Source organism: Lissotriton helveticus, chromosome 2_1 (genome assembly GCF_964261635.1).
Source record: "Lissotriton helveticus chromosome 2_1, aLisHel1.1, whole genome shotgun sequence".
In the NCBI taxonomy this organism is placed as follows: domain Eukaryota; kingdom Metazoa; phylum Chordata; class Amphibia; order Caudata; family Salamandridae; genus Lissotriton; species Lissotriton helveticus.
In genome coordinates, this window is record NC_136059.1 from 1,933,972,613 (window position 1) to 1,933,989,415 (window position 16,803).

The 16,803-nt window shown below is 42.6% G+C and overlaps 1 protein-coding gene across 1 annotated transcript in view; it reads left to right on the forward strand.

Moving 5' to 3' along the window:
• INPP4B (inositol polyphosphate-4-phosphatase type II B) overlaps positions 1–16,803 on the forward strand; it is a 1,970,577-nt gene that overhangs the window by 201,165 nt on the left and 1,752,609 nt on the right. The window contains exon 2 of the mRNA XM_078676858.1: positions 12,084–12,163. The gene's annotated coding sequence lies outside the window, so the exon portion shown is untranslated. The remainder of the gene's footprint in view (positions 1–12,083; positions 12,164–16,803) is intronic.

Below are 16,803 nucleotides of genomic sequence, written 5' to 3' on the forward strand. Positions count from 1 at the left end.
AGGCAACAAAGCAGTTACAAGAAAAGGAACAGGCACAAGGAACAAGACAAAAGTGACACAAATGGACTTAGGTCGCTTTTTACTAAGTAATTTGACAACTGAAATCATTTCCGATACAAAATAATCAGAGTCCATTTAAATTTTTACTTGCATTTTATATTTGTCGTTGCACTGTTTTTATTGCTTGTAAACATTGTAATGATTTTAATTAATCACACAATAAAATAAAATGAAAAAAAAAAAGAAAAATGAGTAGTGCTACAAAAGAAATTAAAAACATGTGAGTGAATTGCAGTGGAGAGATGAGGGGCTTCTTTGGAGGGGTGGCAGTAAGGGACTCCCAGGAGAAGAGGTCATCAGGGGGCACCTACCAAGATTGTCACACTGGGCACAACCAGTGCTTTAGCCGGTCCAGAGCAAAACAGTCACAGTCATGTGATCCAGGCACTGGCAGAAGGCATAAATGGTTGTGACTAAAAAATAGCTGTAACTTAAAATCTGACTGACCACCATTTGAGAGGATTTTAAACTATAATTAATTTGAGTACAACTGCATTTGCATTTGACTCGTGATGGACACCTAGTAATGACTAGTTGAACTGCAGCTCTTTGTAGAATTATTTTGATATTGGATACTATAATATTCACTGCCCACTGCTAATCTTGTCCCATAATGCTTTGCAGGGCCTTTGGTTGGGATTGTATTTTTGCCCATAACTGTGCTTGGGGTGGTCCTAAGAGGATCGGACCACCACCGAATCGTTCAGGAAGATGTGCTCTTTGTTTTCAAGGCATCTGCTTGGTTCTCTCCCTAGGTTAGGGAGAATCCCAAAATAATCACCTCTCGCACTGCTTGCTAAATGTTAATTTTCCCTTTTGTGAAATGACTATATGCATTTCAGCATGTAAAGACAGAGATACTTGTTATTTTACCAAAAGTATATGAAGTTTCTGTTGTATTAATTGGGAGTCCGACGTAGCGTAATTCACGGAGTTTTTGTTCAACTTTGTGGAATTCCGCGTAGTAGTACTCCACCAACTACGCCCACCCCTAGTTACGATGGACCCGTGTCTCTCACTGAAATTAAAAACAAAAAACAAAGCGGGGTCTCCAGTGCTTCGTTGAATATAGGCCTCCGGGTAGGCCAGGTCCCGGGGCAAGTTCTTATAGTGATGCGGGGGAGCCTACACAGCACCCCTGCTACCTGGGGTCTGCCACCTGCCTGGAGCATATATATTCCAACTGATGCAGTGGGCCTGCAAGGCACCCCGCAGCCCCGGGGACAACCACCTCCCTGGGGCTGTTTAATGAAATGCATGTGCGGGTGGTCGTTATGGCCTCACCCGTACCCCGGGGACACCACCTCCCTGGGATTAAATGGCACAAATGTGGGGGGGACCATGTGGCCCCCCTGCAGCCTCAGGGACCGCCACCTCCCTGGGGCTAAATTAAATAAAAATGCATGGGGAGCACTGTCCTCCCACGCAGCCCCAGGGACCGCCACCTCCCGGGGCAAGTTTTTAAAATTGAATAGAGGGGCCATGGGGCCCCCGGAGCACCGGGGACCACCACCTTCCCAGGGCTTAATTTATAAAGTAGAGGGGGTGAACGGCCCTCCTCATGGAGCCCTCAATGGATCTGGTGATCAGACGGAGGGCACTAATGAGAGGCGCTCTGTAAATACGCAATAGACGTCCCACTGTGGTTCTAGGGTGCTGCATTGAGGCTGGAGACAGAGAAGTCCACAAACTTAGTAAGAGGTCTCACTGGGGCAGGTATTTTCTCCCAAGTCATTGTGACTGGGACACATATTTAGTGGGAACATGTCACCATTTGTTTTGACTGAGATTCAGTTGATGAAATGTTAATTTCTAATGTTTGCAATGGGATACTCTTTTATGTTGTTCAGAGAGATCTTGAGCTGTAGTCTTTTTACTGTTTCTGTTAAAGGCGCATCCTCTGTGACGCAGTGTTAAAGTGCACAGTTTTTGAACTGTGGTCATGTGACCAAGACCTGGAAAAGTTGAAACATGTTATCAATCGTCTGCTGCAATAAAAGACTGCTTGGAAAATCTGTGCCGGTTTGGCTTGATTTCGTCCCGCAGACTGGGTGAGAGACTTTGTATATGTATAAGTGGGTGTGTGTGTATTTATATTTATACATATATATTTACAAAACCTACAGGCAGGCACCAGTAAGTAGTTATAGTTATGACCTAGTTTCCATAGGAAAAGCATGCTGAACAGAATTTCACAAAATTTGGCAGAAAGCTGTTCCTGAGAAATGTGAAGATTTCTCATATATACAACTGTGGCTGCGGTGGATCCGCAAACCCTTTCGATCATGTACCTGAGATCTGATTGGCCACCAACACTTGAAACCAGGAAGTGTTGATAGTCATCTTGTGACTCGGTTGAACCGAGTCACAAGAAAAAATTCCAGCCCCACCCACAGAAGCCCAGGGACCACCACCAACCAAGGGCTATTTTCCAAATGGGAGGGGGCCCCCTTCCTGGAGCCGTACGAACCACCACCCACCAGGGCTGGATCCAGCATTGTCCCCGGGCGCCCACCGCCGGGACTTGCAATTTGCTATGGGATGGGGGGAGAAATGCTCCCACTATCCAATACCAAAAAAGTGCTCCACTTTGAACAAGCGAGTGCATTTTGCCCTTGCTTGTTCAAAGTGGATCACTTTGCTTTTTACCCCCAGGGAACTGCATCTTAGCAGCTCCCTGAGCGTAAAAAACAATCTTGCTCCCGCAGGAGGCAGGAGCCAGCCGTGACCGTGGGGGCCATCAGGCACCCCCGCAGTCCCAAAGGAGATGGCCATGCCCCGGTGTGGGGTCCCTGGGGCCGAATATAGCCCGGTAAAGGGGCCGCGTGGCCCACCTCTCTTTTTTGCTTAAAAAAAAATCGATGGGTCCCGGGGGATGGGATCGCCAGGGCAGGAATTGGCCTGTATAGAGGGGCCGTGTGGCCCCCTACCGTAAAACAATTTTATAAAAATGGCCTGGCCCCAGGGGATGGGTACCCGGGGCCGAAAATGGCCCGCGAGGGATGCCGCTTGGCCCCCCTCCCTCTAAACAAGAAAATGCCCGGGCCGCAGGAGATGGGATTCCTGAGGTTGAAATCGGCCTTGGGAGGGGGGCCACGCGGGCCCCCTCCTTTTGTATTCATAATAAAAAATAAAAAAGTGGGTCAGGCCCCGGGAATGCGGTCCCTGGGGCCCAAAAGGGTCAAGGGAAAGGGGGGCCACACAGCCCCCCTTCCTAAAATAAAAAACCGAAGCCAGCAACTCGCTGGAGGCACCGCCCCCTTTCTCCACTACTCTGCAAATGTGCCTCTTGGCCCGCTCTTGGTTGGGGGATGAAGTCCCCTTTGCTCCTGAAGGTCCGTAGGGACAACTAGCCCACCTATTACCTTCAGTAAGGCTAGTTGGCCCCTAACACCCTCATCAGCAAAGGGGAGTTCATCATCCCAACCAAGAGTGCATCAGGAGGCGCTTTTTGCATAGTGGTGGTGAAAGGTCGCTTGGCCTACTATCAGAACTCAGTAATCCTGCTGTATGGGACTTACTGGCGGTAGTAGGAGGGGTAGTTGGCCCCAACAATGTCTTTGGGGGCCAATTACCGCTCCTATTACCTCCAAAAGGCCCCACACAGCAGGATTGCTGAGAGGTTGTCAGAGGCCACGCCCCCTTTCTCCACCACTCTGAAAATGTGCCTCCCAGTGCACTACTAGTTGGGGGATAAAGTCCCCTTGACTCCAGATGGCCCTTGAGGGCCCAGAAGCCCTCATGGTACCTCCTGTAAGACCTACACAGTGAAATTTCTGAGAGCAGGTTGGAGGCCCAGCCCCTTTCTCCACCACTCTTCAAAAATGACTGCTAGTTAAAAAACCTTAGAAATTCACACTAAAAACAAAGGTTACAGGGACATGATAGTTAGCAAATAGAATTTAAAAAACCTTAGAAATTCCCTCAAATAAACAAAGGTTACAGGGACCTTATAGTTAGCAAATAGAATTTAAAAAACCTTAGAAATTCACTAAAATAACCAAAGGTTACAGGGACGTTATAGTTAGCAAATAGAATTTAAAAAAACCTTACAAATTCACAAAAAAAACAAAGGTTACAGGGACGTTATAGTTAGCAAATAGAATTTAAAAAACCTTAAAAATTCACACAAAAAAAGCAAAGGTTACAGGGACGTTCTAGTTAGGCTGACATTTCACTCGTACAAAACCCGAGAAATTCAGTTGTTATAGTTACCTGAGTTAACTATAACTTGCGCCCCCGCAATGCACTGCTTATGACCTCACATATTACATCCCTCATGACATGGTCAGTGACATCACTGATTACATCACTGATAACGGCTAAAATGACATCACTGATGACATCAGTGATGACATCATTCAGTGACTGTGAGTGTTTTTAAAATGTTTTTGAGGGTTCAATATATATAACTCGGTGTATTGGTGAATCAGTGGGTGTATGAGTGACTGTTTGGATGACTGAGTGGGTGCATGACTGACTGTATAGGTGTCTCAGTGAATGTATGAATGAGTGACTGGTTGTGTGAATGTGTCTGTCAATTGATGTCTAAGTGGGTGTACTTCATACCCAGCCACCAATGATTAGTTTCCTCCCAAGCTGCTCTCTGATGGTTAAGAATGTCGGGTGTTGGGGATGTATAAAAGGAAATGAGTCTAAAAAGCCACATGTTACTGAACAATATGTCATCTTTGTGTCTGTATATGTGTGTGGCGTTTTTGTCCTCTTGCAATTTATGATGCTACTATTCAAAAATAATACACTGTCTGGCAGTCCTGTTTGTTGTTTATTTGACAGAGCAGATCTTCCTGTCGCAGATTTGTCGAGAATGATCCTACTTGAAAGATAGAGCCGCTTTAACATGCGCAATGAATGCCTTTCATTTAAGTGGAGACAAGTTTGAAGAGAGCTCTTTGAGAGAGCTGTCTCCTTTTACTCACCTTGCATTGTCAGTGGATTCTCAATATTAGCATGTGCAGACAGCTTGTCTCCTTCACAGCTTGACAGTGTGAAGTTAGAACCATAGTAATTTCTTTAGGCAAAAGTACAAAATGAGAACAGATCCCTTCCTTAAAGAAAAGGCAAGCAAAGCATTGATGTGTTTTTTATTCTTTTCAAAGCATGGAACTTAGTGTGAATGAAAGCTGAGCATTGGTAGACTGGAAACGCTACAGAGATCTGCCAAAACAGTTTAAAGAAATCCAAGAAGTAGCAAGAGTAGCAAACCCTTTATTTGTCTTCTGCTCAGTCAATGTTTGCTCAAAAAGCAAGTACAAGAAATGGAAAATCATTCACTTGGAGCACAAAGGAACAGACAAATGTCAAAAGTACTTGTTTCTGACCACAGGCTGCAAGTTATCTATTGAAAGAAATTAAAGCATCTTTCATAGCAGTAAGGCTCTGTTAGGACTTCCCTTCCCTTCCCTTAAAGCAATTCTATTGCTATATTAATTATATTTTGTTGTAATTTTTTTAATATAGCACTTACTACCACTGATGAGGTGCTGGAATGCTTTGTGGTGGGTAGCGCACCACTTCGTAACCCAAAGTTAGTGGTTAATCCAGGGATTATTCTGCATTTAAGAAATTGCTAGAAGCATTTCCCCCCATTTCCTTTTTTGTAGTATATTAAAGTTAGAGGAGGTAAATGAGATTATTAGGGAGAGTTTATGCACTTGAAATGGGGTGAGTAAATTGGCTAGAGGGGGCCAATTAATGTTAGATAACAAGGAGAGGTTGCACAGAAGGAAACTCTTTGTGATTTGTGATGAGTCAAACTGAGAAGCATTGATATGCTAGGAAAGGGATACTTCACGACCGAATATCACTTGTTTCCTACGTCATCGTCAAGCACTCCAAATTATTTTTGTGAGCAAGAGACATAATGGTCCCTTTCTTTGTCATGGTACCAAAGTCTATGCCGCTCCTAATTTCTCCCATGATACTGTGTTTAGTCTGAAGAAGTTCTTGCTGTTTAGGTCGACCTTTAGGAAACCTGGTATTTGTTATTGCCTTCTAGAACCGGCCACTATGCTTCTTACCATTGATGGCAAGCATAAAGAATTTGAGGATCCAGATGAGCTTGATCATTTTTGTCTTCTCTACCTAGAGTAGACATGGAAGTGACGGAACTGGACGCTGACAGTGCACTGCAGTCAGGTTTGACCTATGTGTCGACCCAATGAGAAGGTTCACATGATGATGTTTCAGAATGTTGGATTCTATGCAAAAATGATGGAAGGAGGGCCCCTAGAGAAGAACCTGAAGCTGCTGTAAGAGAATGTGCAAGTCTCAATCTCCCATCTAACTCTGACTGTTGATAGAACTGTTTTCTGACTTTTAGATTTAATGTTGAACTAATAGTTATTATTTCGTAGAACCTGTATTGTAGTTTGTATGATACTATAAGAGCTTTGGAAGATGGATGGATGCTCTTTTTGTGATCATAGGGGAGCTACTTGTGTTTGCGTATGACTCTTCCAGAACTGTATGAATGTTTGGTATGCCTTCTTGCCTCATTTGTCTTATCCACTTATTGATAAGAAATGTTATATATGTCCTTGATTTGTGGCGGAGTGATGAGATCCAAGTGAGCTTTGGGGTCCAGAGTGGTCCTGTTATATAATATAAAGTATATTTTTGGTGCGGATGTTGAAGTGGCAGGGAGTTGAGAGGTGCACTTGCTTGTTTAGAGCAGTTTTTAAAAAAATGTGTTTACTTCCTTTTCTTAGTCTTTTTTTGGACTATTGCATTCTTGCCTTTATTATAAAATCTTAACCTATATCTAGTGCCTTACACCTTTGCTGTCCTTCCAAATTTACTGTTTCAGACCCAATTGCATATAATTTAATAGGGTCTATACTAGTCATTGCTGTTCTCTCTTTAAATATAATACTAGTCTATCGCCTCCACACTGCTAATAGTTTTATTCTATCCTTGATGCATGTCATTGCCATCACAGCTCAAAAGATTACACAAACTATCCCTTAATGTTAATGGTCTCATACACTACATTATGAGGAAGAAGGTACTAACTTACATTGCCTCAAAATCCGCAGACATCGCCTTATTACAGGAGACGCATCTTTCAGCCCTAGAATCAAGCAAATTGAAGAGCGATTGGTTGGGTTGCGTTGTTAGTAGTAGTTTATAGCCCAATGCACTTTCTGATACTCTGACATCCTCGAAAAGATGTGGAGTTGCTATCTTGTTCCACAAACCTGTACTAGTCACTGTTCTGAAAACATTGTCAATTTGAAGCTATGGATCAGATTCTGATTGTTGGGACGGTGTATGCCCCCGACCATGATCAGGCAACTTTTTTCTCAGCACTATTCAGACTGTTGACTGAGTGTGGTCACGCCCAGATAATAATTGGAGGGACTATATTATAGTGCTTGATCTCCATATGGATCGCTCTGGCCCGGTGGAGATGGCTAAGGCAAGGTATAGAGCAGTCTTGCATGATGTGCTGAGTGATCATGGCTTAAAGAATCCATGGCATTTAACACATCCAAGAGTTAGGGCGTATACATTAATTTCCTATGTTCATGGGACTTGCTCCTGGATAGAATTCTTGTTAATGTTTCGTGCTTCGCTAGTCTACCAGAGTGTTTGTATTATTGAACCTGCGGAAATTTCGGATCATGCCCTGACAGTGCTCGAATTGAACCTAGTTCATGTGTCTCCAGTATCCAAGCGCTGGCAGCTGCATCTCTCACATTATTGTACTCCGGAGAGCAAACAGAAACTTATGGGTTATTTACATGAATTCTTATTAGATAATAAATCCTCTACAACTTCTGCACAAATGTCATGGGCAGCAGGGAAGGGTGGTACTTGATCTCACAGCACCATCCATGCATTAGTTAGAGCAAGCATTATGATCCTATAACTTGCACCATCCAATTTTGCTCATCAATGTGGACATGAGGGTGCTTGCACCCCCCTCAAGAAGTCCTTCCCATTTTGATTCATAGCTGTCAGGTTGGTTTTGTACCAGGACGTTCTTCCTGTAATCATATTCATCTTCTGTCCAATGTGATATGGAAAGGACGAAATGACTTAGATGATAAGCTGTTGCTCTCCTTAGATGCAGAGAAGACTTTTGATCGGACTGAGTGGAGGAATCTTTCACACACTTTAAGCAGGGCAGGGATAGGGCCCAGCTTTCTGTCTGATCTCCAATGGCTATACTCTGCCCTTTTGGCATAGATTGACTGTACAGGTCATCTATCAATGCCCTTTCATATCTTGCGGAGCACGAGACAAGGTTGTCCACTGTCACCATTGCTGTTTCTTTTGGCAAATGAACCATTTGCAGCAGCAGTACATCATTCTAGTCTTGTGCAGGTAATAAAAATGTCTGTTGGTGCTGGCAACATTTTGTTATATGCAGATTCGATTTTATTGACTCCGAGTGAACCAGACTCTTCTGTTCCACAACTCATGTCTTTAATTGAGGCTTTTTTATTCTTCTCTGGCTATAAGATAAATTGGTCTAAGAGTGAGGCACAGCCACTCACACATGAAGATTGTAGAACTTCTCAAGATGCTTTTGGCTTCTTGTGGAAGGGCTCAGGTTTGAAGTACCTGGGTTGGCTGATAAATAGGGGGTTGGACAAAATGACGACTGGCCAACAATTGATTAATAGAATGAACAATACTTCATGAGATAGTCCACCCTACATGTCTCTTTTTGAGGTAGAATCCAGTGGATTCAGATGGTGACTGCTCCCAGATTTAATTAAGTTTTAAGTATGCTGCCCTTGATGATTCCTGAGTGCACCGTTCATGACATAAATCGGAGCATAGAAGGATTTATCTCGGCTGGCAGGAAACTGCGTCATAAATCATCCAAGTTGCAGGCAGATACCAGGATGGGTGGTCTCAGGCTTCCTGACATGAGGCTTTACTATACGGCTCAACATTCATGGCTACTGGCTCCTGTGGCTGATCAGCCTCATTGAGTACCATGGGAGTGTAACTTTGGAAATGCTCCTTGGTAAGAGAATGCTTGCCAGTCCAGACAGTCTTTCAATACCCAACACCTCTGTCAATGAATCCACCCCTCTTGGCCTCAGTACTCTATACCGTACAGCACCCTCTGTCACCTGGTGAAAATGACTACAGGATTTGTAAGTTTCCAATGATTTCCTGCTTCTGTATATTATGCCCTTGAGGCACACTGGAGCAGAAATATCATCAGAGGGAAATAGGCAAGTATATTTTAACTAAATCTTGCTAGAGCTGGGTAAAAAGTGGGATTTCAGTCAAACACATAGAGATCAAAGTTCCCTTTTCAACTGACTACATAGATTTAATAACGTTAAGGCTACCCACAACATGAGAGTTACATAATTAGAAAACATTAAAAGATGCTTTTCATGTTTGGTTGTGTGTAGTTGTATGGTATTTATAAATAGCAAACCTAACTCTACAGGGTCAAAGACAAAGATATAGTCAGCAGATGGTGGAAGAGGTAGCCGGTTCTGAGATCTTAAGTGGACTGTTACTGCACCACAATGTAGTGTTCTTTAAAGAGGAGCATCTTCAGATCTTTCCTAATTTGGAGTGAAGTTGTGGAAGTTCTGATAGATACTTGGCTATTGTTCAAGATAAATAGTTTGCGACTTTCGGTATTCATAAAGGTAAGTTATGAGTAGTACTCACAAAAGCGCTCAAGGGTCAGAACTATAATGACCAGCACAGATTTTCACTATTGGTGAGTGCCTATTTAGCAAGTGATTCCTTGTGCGACAAGGTCGAGGATGCGACCCATAGACACCCCCTGAAAGTGACAAAGCCACTGAAACATATATCACGGAAAATTGACCCGCATCAAGGTTTGTACACACGTATTTGATTTAACCAATTTCTATATTTCACAGTAATAATAGATGTTTGGACAGAGACTTCCCACACACAAGAGTTTCAAAAAAGAGAGTTGATTGTAGATTTCTCAGTTTTCTTTATTCAAGTTCTTAGTTAAAATTCACAGAATTGCTTGTTGCCAACGCGTTTCGTCACATCCGTGACTTCTTCAGGGCTCAAAGTTAATATTTCTGACAGAATTCCTAGTTAGCGTCAGCCACCATATAATTTCTACATGTTCTGGTCTAATATATTCACATTGATATATCCGGCGTGTACCCCTCAAAACATTCAGTTCAACACAGGGAAGGTACCTCATGTTCTTTTTTTCGCGGCTTAAATGATTAGTGTTTCGTGGCCAGCGCTAATATGCGTATAGGTGGTTCCCCAAAATGTCCTGGACAATGTATGCGTCCTAAGTTATGAGTTTTATCTTACATCCACAGTTTCTGCACTCAGCATACAGAGAGTACTCTCTGAGTGCGAAGAGTACACTGGGTGCAGAGCTGAATCTCCGCACTCGGGGCAGAGATGCACTCGGAGAGTACATTCTGGGTGTAAAGATACTACTTACAACTTACCTTTGTGAATATTGAAATTTGCAAGCTTAGACTTTTAGTCTAAGTTTACCTTTGTAAATACCGAAAGTCATAAACTTACCCCCAGATTCATCAGAGTCATGTTTTGCGAGTCCTTAATAGCGAATTTTAAGGATTCGCTTTTAAAGACTCTCAAAACGGGATGCAGGTAGGAATCGCAATATTTTTTGCGATTTCTACTGATTCCTTATTTGCGATTAGCTAATTGCTAATCGCCCATAGGAATGAATGGGGAGTCATTCCTTATTTGCGATTCGCAATTAGCGAATCGCAAATAAGGAAGCAATTTCAAGGGTGCCAGGGTGTCCAAAGGACACCCTGTTGCACCCCTGAAATGGTAATGTTCACTGGTGTTGCGCACACACATGTCCCAAGGACATGTGTGTGTAACATACATCTTAGAAAAATGCACTAAAGTGCATATTTCTAAGTTTTTGCTATTTACCACGTAGTTAGACTTCGCGGTAAATAGCGGCCCCAGATTGCGAATTCGCAATCTTGGAATGGTTCATGCATTGCATTTAAGGAATCACAAATGGCGATTCCTTAAATGCAGTCGCAATTTGAGAACTCGCAATTATTTGCGAATTCTTAAATTGCGAGTGCATGAACCCTTGATGCATCTCAAATGCCATTTTTGCAGGCTCAATCGGCCGAATTTTGCTATTCGCACCGTTTGCGCTCGCAAAAATGCTTGATGCATCTACCTGTTAGACTTTTGGTCCAAGTTTACTTTTGTGAATCAGGCCTTAATAGTCCCCAAACTGATCTAACGGGACCTATCCCTAAAACATTATCAGCTAGTAAGGAAGCATACTTGTAATTCCTCTATGGCCTTAACCAATGAATATGATTTTTAAGTAATATGTTGTCAACTTCAGTTGCAAGGAATAGATACAGAGGACTTGCAGAAATATTGTTGACACAGGTTTTCAATGGAGTCTCACGGTCGGGGCTGCTTTTATTAGCTCATTTTCAACTTTACCTGTAGTGTTTACTTATCGAGTTTGGTAGGATCTGGGATTTAACTATGAAACATATCTACATTAATTGTACATATTGTTCTGTTGCTCACTCTTAGTTACTAGTGTGATATGCGATTGGCGAAGGAGGTGTACATTCTTATCTCAAGTCATTTAATCGTTTAGGTTGTTGGTCCTCGGTGCATTGCTGCAGAAGGTAAGTAAACTGGCAAGTGAGGTAGATGACAGCTTCACTCCTCTGAGACTGTATTATCAAAGAACTCTTAATATTACCTTTGCACGTTTCACGTTTACATTTCTTAAAGGTTTCTATTGCCATTTGTCGTGTTGCCAATCTGGTGAAATGTATTGAATTATGGCGACATGCACTGTCTGTGTTAACTGAGCCGACATAATTATTTATAATCTTGACCTTTGCAAACGTTTTGACAGACAAATGATTAAACAGCTGCTTTCTAATGTAAAATGTATTTATGCCACTGAGTGAAACTTCCTGCACAGTGGAGAGCCAATTAGAGCCTCAGAAATTAACAAAGGTATTTTTCTTCCCTCTCTTGTTGATTTGCAGAAAAGCGTGTTGGGCTGCTCTACGTTCAAAGTAGGGGACCTGGTGAAGTCAAAGGAGCAGCAGCTGACTCTTAGCCTGAGGTAGGTCTGGCTATTACCTACACCCCAATCAATTATCATCCCTGACATTTAATGGTAGATGGCCTGCTCTATAGGAACTCTTGTAATTTTGCATGTATAGTGACCCCCTTTTCCTTTACACAAAAGACCAATTATTTTATGTCTTTCCTTTCTCTGGCTCGGGTTTAAAATGGCAGCAGCTCTTTGATGCAATTTTTTACGGTTAAAAGTGATGTACAGGTTAAACAGGAAATGTCAATTCATTGTCTCTTCAGCTGATGGAACTTGATTGTACCCACTTTCAGGAAATAGACACAATTACTCTCTATTTGGAAACATGTCTGAGCTACCGGGATACCTTGAAATGCATATTTCTTTCATGCAAAAAACAAGTCCTGGTGCCTGGCAGAAAAAGGTGCATAATCTGCTATCATTGAAAAAGCATGTAACTTCAACCAGGTTTGATGCATTGTTTCGTGTTCACTGAGTTATTTTAATGAATAAACATGCACTTCTGTTGTTTTATTTCTTAGCTTTATTTAATGGAATCAAGTGGAGACAGATACTTCAGTTTTCCTTTGGTGAGGAACGTAGCTCATATACGTCACGGTATAACTAATTAGCTAAAAGAGCACAACTCATCCGCGTGCAGCGGACACCTCAGCGGTACGATTTTAGAATTTAGTGGCAAGGGGACAAATGCTCACTTTCCTAAAAGTTACTTGAAACATTGTGGCTGTTGACAAATCAGGTTATACCTGGATTCCCCTATACATCAGGTACATGTGTGTTAATTAGAAGTGCACTAATCTGGCAAAGCCTATAGATTATACTTTGTGGTGGAACATCCCTCAGTTCACATTGGTAAGCAGTTTAGGAAGTGTGGAGGCGGGACCCATTTTGAATGAGTAATTTAAGTCACCTTGCATTTCACTCGGATAGCATCTAATGAAAACTACCCACCCATCTAATCTAAAAATCGTGTCAAACATTTGCACGAGGCACTGTTCATCAATGTGAGGTGATATCTCCATATATACTCAATGCTCTTCAAAATACCATTCCCATAAATGGTAGATACATGTTCTATCAACAGCAGCCTTGATCTTGGATTCGCAATATTATGTCACATTGTCAGCTAAGATTTGTGTTGTGCACAATTGAAACTGGTGTAGTAGCAAAACACTGGAGCGATTGTGGTTGGACCTGGATATTTGTTGAGATAGTTGTGATATGATCAATGTGGAAAAAGTTGGATTTGATGTTTTAGGGTCTGACACTTGGTCTGTTTTTACTGCAGTGAACTTGTTCTGTGGGTATTTATACCCTTGTTGTCTCCACACGGACAGCAGATCTCAGGGGTGCAGTCTTTAAACTTCTGGTGTCATCTGTCGCAGCATCTGTCCTTGCAGCATGGGGCAATGCTGGCCTTCGTAACTTGGTGAGGCCATCCTGGATGCGTGGAGCCCACCCATTTGTCTAGTTCCTGCTCAAACTTGCGCGCTCTTGGATGGGGAGGCAGCTGTGGGTTGTCTCGTCTGCGAGCTCACTGCAGTCCTTGTGGCTTCCTGAATATGGCTGTGCTATCTTACCTTCTGTTTTGACGCGGATATAGGGAACAGGTGCATGAAGATTGATAGGAAAATATTTTTGCCTTCTCTTCATATTGTCATCTTCTTCGGGTGAGAGGGTTTTATTTTCCCCTAACCTTCATGGTAATACATTTAGTGTATTTGACTGAAGTTTCCCAAGCCTAGATGGCTCCAAGTGAATTTTGTGATCCTTAACATTCTATTATAACTATACATAACGCAATTTGACGCAGAAGAAGATGCTTTGCAGTGCATTCAAAGGCTATGTTTTGTTGCAGTCATCACCCACTAGCTATTTCTTTTTTTACCAATTTTTAGCCACATTTATCTGCAGCAAGAAGTTTATTAGACTTCTGGATTCTCTTCCCTGGCTCTTTTCTCTGTCTAGAATTTGGTGGAGTCTGTTGCCTCAGCGCTAATTTTCTTCAATCTAGATAGGCAATATTGCCTAGGAGGGTGTTTTTTGCCTTTTGGCTTTTTCTTCCTTGGGACCAATTCTAGAAAGCCCAGGTTGCCGTTGTATATTTGAACTATGCAGGGTGGCACTGTGGCTAATGGAAAGGGTCATTCATTCTCCAGGCAATTCAATAGAAGCGAGTGAGTACTTCATCCAGCACTTGACAGGTTACAAAACCAAACTTTCAGAGCCAATTGGTGCTGCCAGTACATCATACTTTGCTGCAACAGGCACACTAGTTACAGCAACTTTGTACAAAGAATGCAGTCTTGGACAATGCCTTCTTTGTTCATTCAACAGATTTTCCAGCAGTTCTTTCTTTCACTCCTTGTTTTTGGGGGACCCTTTAACACGTAAGAAATTCTTAAATTATCTTATGGTGTCTTTTGCCTTTTGTCCAGTGCAGGTTTATAATGACTGTATCACCATTGGTTTTCTAATAGATCCCTTCCTGGTGTGGCTCTACCTTTAGTGATCTCGGATCCTTATTATGATAATTTTGCAGCACCACATTTAAAATTCAAGGAAATCTTTGAACGCCCAAACATCAAGTTTTCTACTGAAAAGTTGCTCCGTGATGTCTAGCATGGATGTCTTAACCTACAACACTCAATTATATCTAATTGGTGATTTAAACTACTAAGGTAGAGAGACTCCAAGGACATTTGCTTGTTGTGGCCAGAAGGAAGACATTAAGGATGGATTGTTCTATGGTCCCCGTCGTACCAGCCCTGCTGACCTCATTGATTCAGTCCAGTTGAGTAAACCTGTGGAGCCTACTTGGAAGCTGTATAGTCGAGTGCTAGAGGCACAACCCCCCAATGAGACTGCCTGGAGTAGCTGAGGTGTGCAGTAGCTGTGCTAGTGTGGTGGGTGACCTGAATAGAACTGTGCCAACAAATGTTTGCTGTTTGTGGTAGTATACCATGGAAGTAATGAGGCTTAGAGTAGTGGTACTGCTCTCATACTGCCGACATTGCTATGCCCTTGAGCAGCTGAGATGCTTTATTGTGTACCGGATCATGCTGCCAATATTATTGTGCCTCGGAGCTGTGCCATTTCTAACATGCAACTAACTGTGCTCTCAACATTGTTGAGGCCCAACTTTGCACGACTGCTTCATTGTGTGAGTGTCCGTGCTGAGAAGCTGACCGCACTGTGACCTAACTGGGCATAATGCAAATAACAATTGAGAAGAGTAATCATTCTTTTTAGTCTTTGAAATAGTTGCTCGGTGGTCAGTGATTTGTAGGATTTTCTGCTCTTAGTTTAGTTTCTCCCTCCATATTTTATTGCATTGCACTTGTATTATTATAGCACTTTCCAGACCCCTTGTGACGCCAACAGTACTTTCTAGGTTGTTGCTAAGTACCTACTCTATGTGCATCATTTATAGAGTGCTTGATAGCCATAACAAGGTCACAGAAGTGTTTTGATTTTCATCAGGTTCTTGTGCACACTTAAGACTAATGATTGAAGCGATATTTGTTGTACTTTATCGTACGTGGGAGAAACTGGGTGCGGAGCTTGAGGTTTAAAGGCAAATCTCAACCTCTGTTTTCTTGGTCCTCGTCACTTAAGTCTTTGTCCTTTTAGTAATGCTCATGGCCCCACTGGACTTAATATCCATGGTCCTGCTTGTTATTGTTCCCCCAGTTTTGGTCAATCTAGTCCTGGTTCTCTTAGAACCCCATGTCCTCTCAATTAGACTTCTTCTGAGTCACTTCTTTCTGACTCTTCCGATCTTCTTGGTCCTCCTGTTTTTGATCTTCCTGGTTGTGATCCTCCAGGTCTGGGTCCTTCTGTCAGACTTCTGAGCAAAACACCATCTCTATTGTTCCTGCTCCTCTTGCTCTTCCCGGTCCTCCTGATGTCAGTCCTTCTGATATGGGGCTCCATGCTTATAGTCCCATTGGTCCTGCTCCTCCTGGTCCTATTCCCCCTAGCACTGGTCCAACTAGCCCTGGTCAACCTGGTGTTTGTTGTCCTGGTCCCCAGGTTCTTGCTTCTTCTGGGCCTAGTCTCAAATTCCCTGTTCTTCTGGCCCTTGTCCTTTTTTAAGCTTACCTTGCCCTTGGCCTATTGATCCGTATGGTCCGGTTCCTACTCATCTTCCTGGCCTGAGTAATCCAAATCCAGCTCGTGATCATGGTTCTCCTACCAGTAGTCTTCCTCCTCTTGTTTGTTCTTCCACCACGCCAGTCAGGATCCACCTCCAATACTGTCACTCAGGTTTTTTTTTTAGTATTATCCAGATTTTTTTAAATGGGTATGCAAGAAAAAAAAGTGAATCTAATTAGGACCCCTCTTAACATGTCTTGTTTCCTTTGTGAGTGCTGAACGCCTGTGCTACCCAGCCTCTGAGGTGGCACAGGTGTTTTTGGGGTTTTACAGCATAAGTCATGGGAAAGTTAACTCTGGTAGTTTTTTAATAATCAGTTGTTATAGTTATAACAAGTATCCACGTCACCCACCAACAATTAATGAATACCACCATAATATGCATCAGATATGTAAGCATTGTACATGCTTCATCAAGCGTTAACATCATTACATCGTTAGTCCATGGTGTGCCCACCATCCTCAGCATATCTATTGTGTTTTCAGGGGCA